Source organism: Carlito syrichta, unplaced genomic scaffold (assembly GCF_000164805.1).
Source record: "Carlito syrichta isolate Samal-C Ts95f unplaced genomic scaffold, Tarsius_syrichta-2.0.1 Scaffold94736, whole genome shotgun sequence".
NCBI lineage: Eukaryota > Metazoa > Chordata > Mammalia > Primates > Tarsiidae > Carlito > Carlito syrichta.
This window is the reverse complement of record NW_007038832.1, coordinates 68,682-85,447: the sequence shown is the minus strand read 5'-3', so window position 1 is coordinate 85,447 and position 16,766 is coordinate 68,682. Positions and strand designations below refer to the sequence as shown.

The 16,766-nt window shown below is 39.0% G+C and overlaps 1 pseudogene; it reads left to right on the top strand.

Moving 5' to 3' along the window:
• The window catches only part of LOC103263760, a 99,804-nt pseudogene extending 83,300 nt beyond the window's left edge, over positions 1-16,504 (top strand).
• Positions 16,505-16,766: the final 262 nt, after the last annotated feature.

Sequence of the window (16,766 nt, the reverse complement as noted above, 5' to 3'; positions counted from 1 at the left end):
CAGCGATCCTTCCGCCTCAGCCTTCCAAGTAGCCGGAATTACAGGCATGTGCTACCACGCCCGGCTGATTTTTTAATTTACTGTAGAGATGATGTCTTGCTGCCCAGGCGGGTCTCGAACCCGCAGGCTCAGGCAATCCACTCACGAAAAACAACTTATTAAAAACAACAATAACGTATCTGAATATGGTTCTAAAGCCATATACAAAATGAAGAAATATTTATTTAAAAACAAAATTCAGTAAGAACAATAGGTGTCTGCTTTATCTAAACCTCCCTCTACCCTTCTAGCCTTCTAGTTCACTGGGATAAAAACTTCACTCCAAAAAATTGCAGTCAAGAGCACAAGTCTTCCTCTCACTCCCGTCAGAGGGTTATCTTCTCAGGAAGGTCAGGACACAGCATTTCTCATTCTGTTTTTACTTACCTATTGCTTAGGCCATATTCCAGGCAAGTAAAGCCAAGAGGCAAGTTCTCCATTTTTATGATTGCCTTCACTATGGAACAGAAAGTCTGTGTTGGACATGGTGTTGCTGAAAATAATGGGGCTCTGTTGGCTCTTGCCCTGATTTATAAAGTCAAAGTCAAATGCTGGTAGGGGCAAGTTAAGAGGCTACCGGTGAGACCTACAACAAGTGCTAAGTTTCGGAAGTGCTTCATTCCGAGAGAACCTTGACATGTTTCCTGCCCACATCCCTAGAACCATAGATCAGAGATTTTTTCCTTTGCAAAAGAAGCAGACATTAAACAAATAGCTCCAAATTCCTTCCCCTCCCCCTACAAAAAAAGACAGAGTGTGAAAAAGTTCAAGCCTATGAGAGCTCTAAAAAACAGTGGAAAACCGGTCCAGACAACCTGGAGAGACTTCTGTCTCTACAATAAACAAAAAATTAGCTGGGCATGGTAGCGCAGCCTGTAGTTCTGCCTACTTGGAAGGCTGAGGTTGAAGGATTGCTAGAGCCCAGCAGGTCGACATTGTGGTGGCCGTGAGTGTGCCATGGCACCCCAGCCTGGGCAACAGGGTGAAACTCCAATTCAATTTAAAAAAAAGTGGAGATTATAATGAAAGGAAATTTAGGTGAATAGTAGATTTTCTAGAGATGCAAGGTAAACTGTTGGTAGGCTAGTTTTCTGGAAAGAACAGGAAAGAAGAGAGAGTTTAGGAGAGTCTTTCTGGGGTCAAAAAAAAATTTCAAACACTGACCTTGAAAACTGTCTCTCAAAGGAGACTACGCATGATTGGATTAGTCTAAAAAATATATGCCACAAGGCATGGTTGAAAACAATAGTGTATTCAGTCACCAATAGTGGAGCTAAGCAACTTGTCATGTCAAGGAAGAAGACAATAAAAGAAAGCCCTGATAACACTACAGTCATCATAGGGTGACAGCAGGCATATTTAAGCCAGTGACCACTGAGGAGAAACATCAGAGGCTTCACATGACAAGAGAAAAATAGACTTCATAAAAATAATAGTCAGTCAGCTGGGTTCGGTGGTTCAGCCTGTAATCCCACGCCTTTGGGAGGCTGGGGTGAATGGATTGCCTGAGCCTGCGGGTTCGAGACCCGCCTGGGCAGGCAAGACCTCATCTCTACAATAAAATCAAAAAATTAGCCGAGCGTGGTAGTGCGTGCCTGTAATTCTGGCTACTCGGAAGGCTGAGGTGGAAGGATTGCCGGAGCACAGCAGGTCGAGGCTGCGGTGGCCGGGAGCGACCACTGCACTCCAGTCTGGGCGACAGAGTGAGACTCCAACTCAAAAAATAAATAAATAAATAATAGTCAGTCAAAAAAAAAATAGAATAAATGAATTAGTTAAAACCAATAACAAGCCCTGGAGGGAACCAGTACCCAGAATAACTATATTTATCATATAAATCATATAAAATGCAATGAAACAGAAAGTTATGACCCACATATCAGAAAATTAAAAAGTAAAAAAAAAAAACAACCTTTGGGAGTGACCAGATATTGGAATTTAAAAAAAGATAGAGTCTTCAAAGTAGCTATTGCAAACATGTTCAACAGACTAAATTAGTCATTATTTAAAAAGTAAAGAAAGATATGATGACAGTCCCACAACATAGAGAATATCAACAAAGAGATGAAATTAAAGATCCAAGTAGAAACTCTAGAGTTTAAAATATTAGTCATTAAAATAATTATTTTAAAAATTTACTAGGTCTCAAAAGTAGATCTGAACTGACAGAAGAAAGTTAAATTTCAAAGTCTTCAAATAAGATCACAGAAATTATGTAATCCAAAGAACAGGGAAAAAATATGAATAAAATTTTAAAAGCCCTAGAAAATTATGGACCATTATTAAATGCAACACAGACATGTAATCTGATTACCAGAAATAGAGGAGATGAAGGCATAGGAAAAAATTCAAGAAAATAATGGCTAAAATTTTTCCAAATGATTGAAAATATTAAGCTATACACAGGAAATTCAAGAATCCCAAGTAGAACAAATGTAAAAAAGGTATAAAGAGATGCATCATAATAAAAATGCTGAAAGTCAAAAACAAGAAGAAGCCGGGCTCAGTGGTTCAGCCTGTAATCCTGCGCCTTTGGGAGGCTGAGGTGAGTGGATTGACTGAGCCCGCGGGTTCGAGATCCACCTGGGCAGTAAGACCTCATCTCTACAATAAATCAAAAAATCAGCCGGGCGAGGTAGCGCACACCTGTAATTCTGGCTACTCGGAAGGCTGAGGCAGAAGGATTGCCAGAGTCCAGCAGGTCGAGGCTGCGGTGGCCAGGAGTGGGCCACTGCACTCCAGTCTGGGTGACAGAGTGAGACTCCAACTCAAAAAAAAAAAAAAAAAAACAAGAAGAAAATTTCAAAGCAGCATGGGGAAAAAAGTCATCATTTATCAGTGAACCCTAAAAAGACTTATAGATGACTCATCATCAGAAACAATGAAAGACAGAAAAAAATGGAATAGCATAGTCAATGTATTCAAAAAACATGTTACACAAGAATTCTATAACTATCAGAGCCAACTTTGCAAAACTGAAGATGCAATACAGATATCCCCAGATAATAAAAACAAGGGGAGGTTGTTTTTAGAACTGCCTTACAAGAAATATTTTTAAAAGATGAAAGAAAATTGTTCAGGTTGAAAACAATCATAAGCAATAATGTAAAACAACATTTTGAAAAAAGCACCTGTAATGGTAATATTACAATTTTATTAAAAATTAGCATAAAACTTTATTGTTTCTGTTTTTTATTTTAAATGACTTGAAAAGCAATTATATCAAACATATGTATATAATCTACTGTTTGGTTTATACTACATAGAAATGTAATATGTTTTTCCAATAAGAGCACAAAGGAGATGGATGAGAACAAAGCCATCTTGGGCTAAGAAATCCCAGATAGTAACTGGAATTAATAGGAATGAATGAAAAGATACAAAAATAATAATTCAGAAAGTTGATGTAACAAAAGCTATAAATATAGACTCTTTGTTCTTCTTTAAAAGAAATAAAATTGTATAAAGTAAAAATTACAACAAAGTAATGCTGGAATTATAACAATCACAGATGTAATATGTATAGAATAATACTACAAAAAAAAAGACTTTAAATAGAATAGAATTATTTAGGCGTAATTCACCTAAGGTAGCTGAAAAGGCAAGGCCACCAAAACCCTAACTTCAGCTGCATAATCAAGACACCAAAGTAAAAGCCCAAATATAGGACATAGAAGACAAAAATATCATAGAAAAATCAATGAAACACTAAGTTAGTTCTTTGATAAACAAGATTGATGGAATCCCAGTCAGATTGACCAAGAAACAGAGAAAAAAGCCCAAATAAACACAATCAGAAGTACCAAAAGATCAAGTCACAACTGACCCTGAAGAAATGCAAAAGATTATCAAGATGCACACCTATATGGAAACAAACTCAAAAACATAAATGAAATGGAGAACTTTCTGACATCACACAACCATACAAGGTTGAAACAAGAAATTGAGACCCTAACTAGACCAGTAACAATCCAGGAAATTTACTCTCATAAGAAAGCTACCCACACACAGAAAAATAGCCCTGGACCAGATGGCTTTCGAGTGGAATTCTATAAAACATACAAGGAGGAGCTGATACCAATCATATTGAAAGTATTCCAGGTAATCAAGAAAGATAACTCTCCCCAAATCATTTTATGATGCTAATATCATATTGATACCCAAACTGGGTAAAGACCACAACAAAGAAAGAGAACCACAGGCAAATATCTCTCATGAACATATATGCAAAAATTCTTAACAAGATTCTAGCAGATCAGACCCAACAACATACCTCAAAAATCATCCACCATGACCAAGTAAACTTCATCCCTGGATTGCAGAGCTGGTTCAACATCTGCAAGATCATAAATGTAATTAAATACAGCAACAGATGTAAAAACAAGGACCACATGATTATATCAATAGACTCAGAAAAAGCATTCCTTAAAATCCAGCATCTCTTCTGTATGCACAGAGGGAGCATATCTCAAAATAGTAAGAGCCATCTACAATAAACCCACTGCCAATATATTGCTAAACTGTCATAATTGGAAGAATTTTCCCTGAAAACCAAAACAAGACAAGACTGCCCACTCTCACCCCTCTTGTTCAACATAAAGTTGGAAGTCCTAGACAAGAGAAGGAAATCAGGGCTACCCAAATAGGAAAAGAGGAAATTAAGTTATCCTCTTTGCTGATAATATGATCCTATACCTTGAAAATCCAAGAGAATCTGTCAAAAAGATCCTTGCACTGATAAAGGACTTTGGCAAAGTCTCAGCATACAAAATAAATGCACAAAAGACAGTCGTATTCTCATACACAAACAACAAACAGACGGAAAACCAAATAAAAAGCACAATCCCATTTACAATAACCACATACACACAAAAAAAAGAAAAGAAATATGTCGGCATCTTCCTAATCAGAGAAGTAAAAGATATTTACCATGAAAATTACAAAACACTGTACAAAAAAAATCAAAGAAGACACAAACAAATAGAAAATTATTTCATTTTCATGGACTGGAAGAATCAACATTGTTAAGATGTCCATCTTACCTGAGGCAATCTACAGATTCAATGTAATACCCATTAAATTACCAGCATCACTCTTCTCAGACCTGGACATAACAATACAGTAATTCATGTGGAAACATAAATGACCATGAATAGCCAAAACAATCCTTAGCAAAAGAAACTTTACTATAAGGCTACAATAATCAAAACAGCCTGGTATTGGTATAAGAACAGGCATATAGATCAACGGCACAGGATAGAGATCCTGGAAGCAAAAACCTCGATTTCTCAACCAACTCATCTTTGATAAAGCCTCCACCAATAACCACTCAGAAGAGGAGAACCTATTCAGTAAATGGTGCTTAGTAAACTGACCACATGCAAGAAGATTGAAACAGGACCCTTACCTATCACCATACACAAAAATCAACTCCAAATGGATCAAAGAACTAAATGTAAAACCTCAAACTATAAGAATCTTGGAAAACCCAGGAGACCCTTTTAGAAATTGAAATAGGCAACCAATTCCTGGTCAAAACACCAAATACCCATGCCATAAGAGATAAGATAGACAAGTGAGACCTTGTCAAACTGAGAAGCTTCAACAGAGCAAAAGAAACCATTAAGAGTGTGGGAAGAGAGCACACAGAATGGGAAAAAATATTTGCCAACTGTATATCTGACAAAGGCCTGACATCCAGGACTTACTAGAGTCTCAAATGTGCCAAAAGGAAAAGAACAAACAGCCCTATTCAAAAGTGGGCAAAAGATATGAATAGACACTTCACAAAAGAAGACATACTAGCAGTCAACAGATACATGACAAAATGCGCAGCCTCACTAATCATCAAAGAAATGCAAATTAAAACCACAATGAGATACCACCTAAATCCAGTCAGGATGTTCATCATCAGTAACTCAAAAAAACAAAAGAAAAACAGATGCTGAAGAGGATACACTTTTACACTGTTGGTGGGAGTTTACACTAGTACAATCTCTTTGGAAAACAGTGTGGAGATTTCTGAAAGAACTAGAAATTGATATTCCATATGACCCAGTAATCCCCCTATTAGGAGTATACCCAGAGGAACTCAAATCATTCTATTAAAAAGATACCTGTACATGTATGTTTATTGCAGCATTATTCACAATAGCAAAAACATGGTGCCCATTGAAGTGGACTGGATTTTAAAAATGTGGTAAATATACACAATGGAATATTATGCAGGTATAAAGAAAGACAAAATTATGAATCTCACAGCAACATAGATGTATTTAGAGTCTATAATATTTGGCGACCTATCACATAAACAAGAAACTGAGTTCCACATGTTCTCACTCATAATTGGACCCTGAACATTCATCATAATACTATAAGAAAGGGATTGGCAGTAGCGGGATGCTGCTGTGGGAGAGGGGTCACATGGCATCAATAAATGTACCTGATCTCAAACCAAGTGAAGTGGGTCCTAAACGGAGGCCCAAATTTTACCTGTAGGATAACCACTTATCTACCTAATCCTGAAGTATACCCCACATCTTTAAAATACAATAAAGGGCAACCCCTTCAGGTCCCCTCCCATTGTGGGAGCTTTTCTGTCCTCTCAATAAATCTTGCTTTCTAAAGTAAAATAAAATAAAATAGGCTGGGCAAGGTGGCTCAAGCCTGTAATCCCAGTACTTTAGGAGGCTGAGACAAGAGGATTGCCTGAGCTCAGGGGTTTGAGACCAGCCTGCGCAACTTGAGAGACTTCATCTCTACAATAAGTCAAAAATTAAGCCGGGTGTGATAGTACGCACCTGTAGTTTAGGGTACTTGTAGAAGGCTGAAGCAGAAGGATAGCCTGAGCCCAGCATGTGGAGGCTGTGGTGGCCATGAGCATGCCACTGCACTCCAGCCTGGGTGACAGAGTGAGACTCTGACACAAATAAAGAAAATAAAATAAATATATACAGCTATAAAATGTCAGTTTACAATTAAAAAATAAAAATTAAAAAAACTAGTAACACAAAAGTTGTTTTTTTTGAAAACATCAACACAATTGGCAAACTTTTAGCTATATTTACCAAGAAAGAAAGAAAGAAGACTAAAATTACTAAAACCAGAAGTGAAAAAGGGGACATTATAATTTTTTTAAATTAAAGGAAATACTATGAACACTTGTATTCAAATAAATAAGACAATTTAGATCAAATGGACATATTCCTAGAAAGACACAAACAACCAAAACTGGCTCAAAAAGAAATAGACCATCTGGATAGACCTATAATAAGTGAACAGATTGAGTTAGTAATTTAAGAACTACCCACAAAGAAAAATCCAGGCCCAGATGGCATCAACACTTGATTCTATCAAACATTTAAAAAAAGATTAATACCAATTGTTTATAAATGCTCCTAAAAAGAAAAATAAAAGAAAAAAAGAACATTTTACAACTCATTCTCTGAGGTGAACACTAACCTGATTAGAAAATCAGACAAAAATATACCAAAATAAGAAAACTACAGACCATTATCTCTTATGAATATGGGATGCAAACATTATCAACACAATAGTAGCAAACCAAGACCAGTACCATATACAAAATAACGAAACACTAAGATCAATCAAAATTTATCACTAGTGTGTAAGATTAATTTATCACCCTCAAATCAATTATCATAACATACCATGTCAATAAAAGACAACAATCACATTGTTATTTCAATTTACATGTAAACACTTAACATTCAATACACTTTTATGATTAACTCACACACATAACACAACAACCCCCTCAAAAATCAACAAACTAGGACTAGGAAGAAATTTTCTCATTCTAACAAAAAGTATCTATGGAAAAACCACAACTAGCATCATACCTAATGCTGAAAAACTGATGCTTTTCCTCTAAGAGCAGGAACAAGGCAAAAATAGTCTCTCTTGAGACTCCTGTTATGGTCCAAGTAAACACTCAGCTGCTGTCTTTTGAGGTCAATAAATTGAGAGGCAAAAAACTGGAAGAAAGAAGTTTATTTCTGAATTTAGAATTAAGGTAGACAGAACCTGGCTCCTGGTATTTCTGGAATCAGTCTACTCGCCCCTTAGGTTTCACAGTCTGTTTGTATATGTTTAGGGTTGCTGGTACCTATCATTGACTACATGATTGACAGAGCAGTATATAGAACTTAAATTACAGCTGTGTTTTGTTAATTGTAACATTTATGGTCTGCTACTGATAACATTCCTGGTGCTGGCTACTAAAAGGTAGCTCACAGTGTTATTAGTCACACCAAACTGAAGAGTTGATTAAGCTTTCCATAAAGTAAAGAAATTAACAGAGTTTATTACAAAGTAAAACATTAATCACTACAACATATTGTTGATTAGTAGTTATAACACAAAAAAGTTTTTATACATTACAAGACATGGTTACATAGGCATTATATTTTCAGATCTATGAACATTGATGAAAGGGAGTGAATAGGAATTCATTTCTCTCCATTGAATGAGCGTAGTTTGTGGGGAGTTAAGAGTTTTGTGAAGTGACTTAGTGGAGAACATATAGGAGACAAGGGAATACACTTCCTTTTGGTAATTCTCAGGAATGTAGGTACATGCAGGTCCACTGGAAAGTCATGCATTTGTTTAAAGCCTGTGGTAATATGAACAGACAATAGTGGACTTCTGTGTCACTTGTATTCAATGTTGTAGTTAATTTTTTAGCCAGAGTATTTCGATAACTAAAAGACTTAAAAATAAAACAAAGTATGAAAGGATATAGCATGGAGTCATGTTTTTCTAGCAGTTCACTTTAATTTGCCCTCTAATCACTAGTCAAAGACAGAAATGGTTCCTCATAGGTAGTTATTGATCATTGCTTTATAACCCCTCCCCAGCTTGCTTTGTAAACAATTTAACCTGATCAGTCCTTTGTGTCATTCGTGACACAGACCCCCATCAAAATGGCAATGGTCATGTGACTAACCCTGCTGTTCATGACCTGATATCAATACCTGTGCTTGCCTGCCCTTCATGATGATTGATGTGGAAACGATCATCACCTGATCACTTTAACAACTTGCCCCCCATCAAAGGAAAAGTGTAAAAATGTATTCAACTTCAAACAGCAGTCGACATTGCTTGGCTAAACTATAGTCTGGCCATGTGGCTCATTGACCTATGGCCATGCCACCATGCTTCCTAGTTTTGGCCCCCTCTCCTAACTTGGTGAGGTGAATCTCCTCTCTCTCTCCTCTCTCTCTTTCTCTCTAATTTACTTTCTAGCCATTTTTATGTTAAGCACTCTCCAGGCCATGTGCTCTCTGAACTATGACCACCATGTTTTTTGTTTGTTTGTTTGTTTTAATAGAATAACCCTTGATGTCCTGAATGTCATCAAAATGTCTTCACCATGTTTTCTTAGCTTTGGCGCTCTCCCCTACCTTGGGAGGTGAATTTCTCTCTCTCTCTCTCTCTCTCTCTCTCTCTCATTTACTTTCTAAATAAACTATATTTTCCAAACTAACTTATATGTAATTCTTTGCATCTTTTGTGCAGCTCTGGATCACAGACCAGAGACTCCATTGGACCTGACCTAACACCTAACATTCCCTATTTGCCGCAGTCTTGCTCTCTCGTTCTCTCTTTCTCTCTCTTTCTCTCTCTCTCTCTCTCTCTCTATCTCTTTTCAAACCACGTTTCTCTGTGGAAATAGATAAGGTGTGTTTAGCTCTCCTTTTCTCTGCTATTTGCTCTTACTCTTATCGCCCATGATGAGCTACATTGAATGGACCTCTCCCTGTTGCCTCAGTCTTGTCTGATATGCAACTACATCTTGACTGGTGAGTCCATGCACCACCCTATTTCTTGCTGGGAGTTCTTTAAACATCACCTGAGAGGCTTAATTTCTGGTCCACTCAGGAGTATTTCTTGTTGGGGTCTGGGACCCTCTGCCATGTCTCCCACATGCACATCTTAGAGCAGCCTTCTATTAGGCCTAGGGCTCTCTGGGACAGAAGTGCTACCTCTAGTAGGTGGAGGGGCTGAGGGGATGCTTTCTCTCACTCATTGCTCACATACTCAGGCTAATTCCACTGACCATCTGCCCAGGGTGACACCTGAGAGCATGGATAGTTTTTGCTGGGACCTGGGGCCCTCTGTCTCTCTCTCTCTCTCTCTCTCTCTCTCTCTCTCTCTCGGCCTCTCAGCGACTGTTCTTAAGACCAACCTCTCTCCCCCTCTAGGATTACTCCTGATGGAAAACCCTCAGATGGGGTGACTGAGCCCCCTCCCATTGAAATGATTCTAAAAAATCTCAGGACCCTCTCATTGGAGAGGAGCATCTGCCCTAAGCACCTCCTTAATACTAGCTAGGCAGTGAAGAGATGGACCCATGGTGGGTCTCTTCTCTCTGATACTCTCCTTCAACTTGAGCTCTGTAGCTGCCACAGGGGCAAAGGTCTGAGATTTTTAAAATGGTGCTGCCGGATCCTTTGTTTTTCCTGTGGCACACTCCTTCTTTAATTACTTTATCTTCTTCCTGTTTTCCCTCAACAGCTCAGATGCTGAAGCAGCTCATTTAACTTCTCCTGTGTCTCATAACCTGTTGTTGCCACTCTACCCTCCATCAACTCCCCCTACTACTCTTCCTTCTTCTTGGCCTCTTTTGTCTTTAAACGCACTTTTACCTCTAGAGGAGGGGCCAGCACTGATGGCCACAGTGACCAACCCTAGCCTCCAACACTCTTGTAGCCCTCCTCCACTGCCTGAAAACCCCCTGGCAGCAGCCCCTAGTAGCTACAGCAAAGTCAAACCATGTGCACTGTTTCCCCCCACTCCACGTTCTCTGCCATGTGTTCTTGGGAAGCCCTTTTAGGTTCCCAAAATGGCTTAACCAGTCTCTCCTCTGGGAGGTGGGCAGGGGAAAACAATTATAGTTCATATTCCTTTTTCTGTGCTAAATCTATCAAATTAGATCTAAACCAGGACTGTCAGCCCTCCTCCTGGACAAGAAGCAAAAATGATTATGAGTTAATTAATTAATCCTGTTAACTCACAGGAGAAAAAAAAGTCTATTATCATTTTAATCTGCTTTTCCAAACCAAACTTGTAAGTGCTCTAGTAAAATCTTACTTCCAACGTTACCATGGGCTGAAACATTGGTGCTAGATAACACAAGTGTTTGTTATGTCAGGCATGCTAAAGTTTTTATAAAAAGAAAGTCACCTTACTGTACCTGACTTGTTCCCCCCACGCCTTCAGAACAGATAACACTTTAAATGCTAAATACTCTCTGTGTGACAAGATGAGGTATGGGAAGGGGCCGTTGCCACCTGCTAAGTCACTTTACTAAGCCTAGTGCTTCTCCTGTTGGGCAGACAAAATACTGGGCAGTCTGTGGGAGCATAATGTGGAACTGACCATTCCCACCTTATTGTACACACCTCACAACTAAGACTGTAATTTAGCAATTAATAAAGGGTTTTAACAACTTTGCCTGTTCATAATTAGAAATAAATAGGGACAGATCATTTCACATCCACGTTGTCTGTTCACTCTAAAGTATTTTACATCCGACCATTACAGATACATAGTCAAAATTTCATACGTATAGTCAATTAAAGAAGAACTTTTAAGTTTTTTTTTTTTTTCCAGCCAAGACATTAGAAAAGCAACATGGTGCCAACATGGAGGACTACAGGATCAGAGGGCCAAAATGGCATCCCAATTGACAGTCACCATTACTCCAACAGCTCAACAGAGACCTGGTAAGCGCAACCCTGAAAAGGGGAATGGTGTCTCTTGCTATGGGTATAACCTGCAGGGGCATAGTTGCCCCCAAAGAAGCCAAAACCTCCAGGACCTTTTCAACTGTGCAGACCAAAAAGCCATTGGGAAGCAGGTGAACTCTCTTCTAAAGAGAGGAGAGAAAACCTATCTCAGAAATGGTGACCACTAAGGAGGCTTGAAAATCTACTAAAGTGCCTGACTTGGCTCACCATCACCCCAACAAACCCCAGATGACACTAGGGTGCTGGAACTGAAATTAAACTCCTAATTAACACAGGTGTCAGCCATTTCATCCTGGCCATCCATGTTGGAATCATATAGCCTTATCTTAATCAAAACTACTAAAGTTTAATTCAAATTACAAATATAAAAAGTTCTATGAATTTGCCATTCCTATCAGTTACACTAATACTAGTCAAATGCCACTCAAAGACCAAAACATGAGAGTTTTAATTAACAATGGCCAAAAGAATTTTGTCCTATAAACAACAGAGAGAGGGAGAAGACAAACTCAGTTAGTCCCCTGCTGTCTTTATTACAAAACGTAATTTTTTTTAACTTTTTAAAATCTTTGAACTATCATTTTTGCCAAATAAGTGACTTTTTACAATAACCTATGATTCTGTTATGACATTATGCTTTTAAAATCTTTAATACTTCAACTCTTCAAATTCTCAATTCAGTCTCTCTCCAGTGTGGGGTAAGAAACAAAGTCTTCAGGAACCACACCTTCCCCACACCCTCCTCCCGAATTGCCTGCAGACCAGGTAAATTGCTTTCACCCACTGCAATTTATAATCAGCTGTAGTGGGTGCTTTTCAGTGCCAAATTGCTAATAATATAAAAATCTCCTTTCAGATGTAAGGATTCCTAACCCAACAGGATGAGTAACAAAATGACTATTTTTGCTTAAATTCTTACTAATTATTTTTGTTAAATTTAAGGTACTATTTTCCTGTCAAATATGGAAGGCCAATACCACCCCTCTCCCATCAATAGTGGAGAGATGTCAATCTCTAGAGATTCACCCTCTTTCACATATTAATCACTGTGATGATATATCAGAAATACCCTTTTTAAAAAGGCACAGTTTTCTTTGGCCAGTGGTAAAGTTTTTTGTTTTGTTTTTGTTTTTTGAGTTGAGGTCTCATGCCACCACCAGGCTAGAGTGCATTGGCATGGTCCCACCCCAGTGTTGACCTGCTGGGCTCCAGCAATTCATCTGCCTCAGTCTTCCAAGTAGCCAGAACTACAGGCACGTGCTACCACACCCGCTAAATTTTTGATTTATTGTAGAGGCAAGATCTCATCAACTTGCCCAGGCTGGTCTTGAATCTGCAGGCTCAGTCAATCCATTCACCTCAGTCTCCCAAAGTGCTAGAATTACAGGCTGAGTCACCAAGCCTGACCGGTACCTGTTTTAAAGTCTCTTGTTTATTATTTTTTTCCTGAAATCTAAACTATAGCCTAACTACATGTCTCCAAACTAATCTTTTCAATTTTTTCCCTTCAGATTTTCTCAAAGTGACTGTATTTCCTTGTTAAAATCATTATTAACAAACCCCTTATAAGTGTCTATAAATTCTTCCCACAAAACTCAGAGAAACTTGAAGACAAGTGGCGGCAATATCCACCTATGGTCTAAGGAGTTCACTCATACAACAGTAAAAACTTTCTGAACTCCTATAGTGGGTCTCTGAGGCAACTATTTGTAAATACATTTTACTAGATATCAAAGACTCAATATGTCATAACTGCAACTATGATGACCTTTTATTATAGTAGTATTGATTCTACTAGTATACACTTGTACACAGTACTTTGAATACAGATACTAAAGATATTTAGCAACTATTTTGGTCTCTGTCATGCCCTCCTTTTACTCTAGACAGGTAGGGACATCTCTATGCCCCATCGAGCAGGAAGCAGTTACAGAAGACTGACCTTGGTCCCTGTTTCCAAGTACAAATAAGAATATTGTAAAGTAACAAGAGGGAGAAATGAAAGGACACAACATGGAGTCAATATAATCAAAGGGTAGCCAATTTAACATTGCCTAGATCTGTCATGCTTTTCTAGCAGTTCTCTTTCATTTTCCCACTAATCACTAGCCAAGGACAGAACCAGTTTCTCATAGGTAGCTATTAATAATTGCTTTACAATGCCCTCCCCAGTATGTTTTGTAAACAAGTTAACCTGATCAGCCTTTCCTGACCTTCATGACAGAAACACCATCAACATGGCAATGTGCATGTGACTAATCCACCCATCTGCCTGCCATTCATCACCTGATATCAGTACCTATGTTAACCTGTCCTTCCTGATGACGTGAAAAAGGCCAGCACTCAATCACCTTAATGATCTGTCCTCAGTCATAGGGAAAGTTTAAAAGGCATTCAGCTTCAAACAGCAGTCGCCATTGCTTTACTAAGCTATGGTCTGGTCATGTGACTCATCAAGCTATGGTGAGGCCATGTTTCCTAGTTTTGGCCACTCTCCTACTTTGGGGAGGTGAGTCTCTCTCTCTCTCTCTCTCTCTCTCTCTCTCTCTCTCTCTCTCTCTCTCTCTCTCTCTCTCTCTAAATTACTTTCTAAATAAACTATATTTTCCAATCTAACTTCTATACAATTCTTTGCACCTTTTGTGTAGCACTGGATTGCAGACTACACTCCCCATTGGGCCTAACCTAACATTTTTGGAGGCCCTACTAGGATATTTACCCTAACAAATTGAAAAGAAAGAACTCAAACTATATTATTCACAGATTACATAACCATGTAAAAAATATTAAAACTAATAAACAAGTACAGCAGTTTGCAGAATACATGATTAATATGCAAAATCAATGGTATTTCTATCCCCTTACAATAAAAAATTCAAAAATTGAATTTAAATAAATTTCATCTATAATAGCATTAAAAAGAATACTTAGAAGTAAATTTAATAAAGTCAGTGGAAAACTTAAAACTCTAAAACTTTGATGAGAAAAGTAAATATCTAAACAAACAGAAGTATGGATTAGAAGACCTAATATTGTTAACATGGCAATACTCCCCAAATAGATCTACAGTCAACACATTCCTTTCAGATTTCCAGCTGGCTTCTTTGTAGAAATTTACAAGCAAATACTAAATTCATATGGAATATCAAGAGAGTCAAAATAGTCTCAAATTCAAACACATGCATAATTTTTTTTTAAAGAAGCAAAGTAGAAGGACTCGCATATTTTCATTTTAAATCTTACTACAAAGTAATAGAAATCAAGACAGTGTAGTCAATAGACTAGAATTGACAATCCAAAAGTAAACCCATGTGTTTATGGTCAACTGACTTTTGTCAAGGTTGCCAGGATTATTCAATGTAAAACAAAAATAGTCTTTTTAATAAAAAGCGCTGAGACAATTGCAAACAAGAATGAGGTTGAACCCCTTCCTTATACTATATATAAAAATTAATTCAAAATGGGTCCATACCTAAAGTAAGAGCTACAGTTATAAAAAGCTCCTAGAAGAAAATATAAAAGAAATCCTTCACTGACAATGTAATTTTAGACACAACACCAAATGTATGAGCAATTTTTTAAAAAACTTGAGGCCGCCGCCTTCGGAGCGCAGGGTCCCACTGCAGCAGCCTTTCGGAGCTCTCGAGAGTGAGCCGAAACAGGAGGACGGGTGGGCAGGCGGGCGGCGAGAGGGGCGGTAGATGCTCCTGTAAACTTCCCAGCGCGCGGCATCACTGCACATACCGCCGGAACGGTGGAGGTGGTCGCGCCTGGACGCGATTCTATTGCAACAGTTGCTGCCTGTGCTGCCACGTCGGCCCTGGCACCCTCCTGTTCGGCGTCTGGTACCTGATCATCAATGCTGTGGTACTGCTGATTTTACTGAGCACCCTGGCTGATCCAGATCAGGATCACTTTTCCTTTTTTTGTTGTTGTTTTGTTTTGTTTTGTTTTGAGTTGGAGTCTCACTCTGTCGCCCAGACTGGAGTGCAGTGGCCGCTCCCGGCCCCCACAGCCTCGACTTGCTGGGCTCCCGCGATCCTTCCGCCTCAGCCTTCCAAGGAGCTGGGCCTACAGGCACGCGCTACCACGCCCGGCTGATTTTTCTGATTTATTGTAGAGATGAGGTCTCGCCAAGTTGCCCAGGCGGGTCTCGAACCCGCGGGCTCAGGCAATCCACTCACCTCAGCCTCCCAAAGTGCTGGGATTACAGGCTGAGCCACCGAGCCTGGCTCAGGATCACTTTTCAAGTTCTGAACTGGGAGGTGATTTTGAATTTGTGGACGATGCCAACATGTGCATTGCCACTGCGATTTCTCTTCTTGTGATCCTGATATGTGCAATAGCTACTTCCAGCAACAGGCAGCCTGGATCATCCTGTTCTTCTGTTAACCAGATCTTCAATTTTTGCCCTGAACACCTTGGTCGCGATCACTGTGCTTGTTGACCCAAACGCCATTCAGGAATGCATAGGACAACTGCTTCCTAATTTTCCCTACAGAGATGATGACATCATGTCGGTGACTCCTACCTGTTGGGTCCTTATTATTCTTCTGTTTATTGGTATTATCTTCGCGTTTAAGGATCACTTGATAAGCTGTGTTTGTGACTGTTACCGGTACAACGATGGCAGGAATTCCTCCAACGTCCTGGTTTATGTTACCAACGATGACACTACATGTGACCAATGAAGTTTACCAAAAGTAATGAATGGACCGATGAAAAAGAAGAGCTCAAGATGTCCAGGTGAAAAGTACAACCACTTTGATAAATGTTGAGCTGTTGCTCCCATCCCCACCCCCCACGATGATGCCACTTGTGAATGGCGCCGCCAAGTAGCGGCAGCCCTGCTAGGGGTCTGCCTAAGCCTGGAAGGCGGAGCTGAGAGCATCAGCTTGACTTTTCAGATGTCTGAGCAATCATTCTGTTTTTCCATTTCTTTTTTTTTTTTTT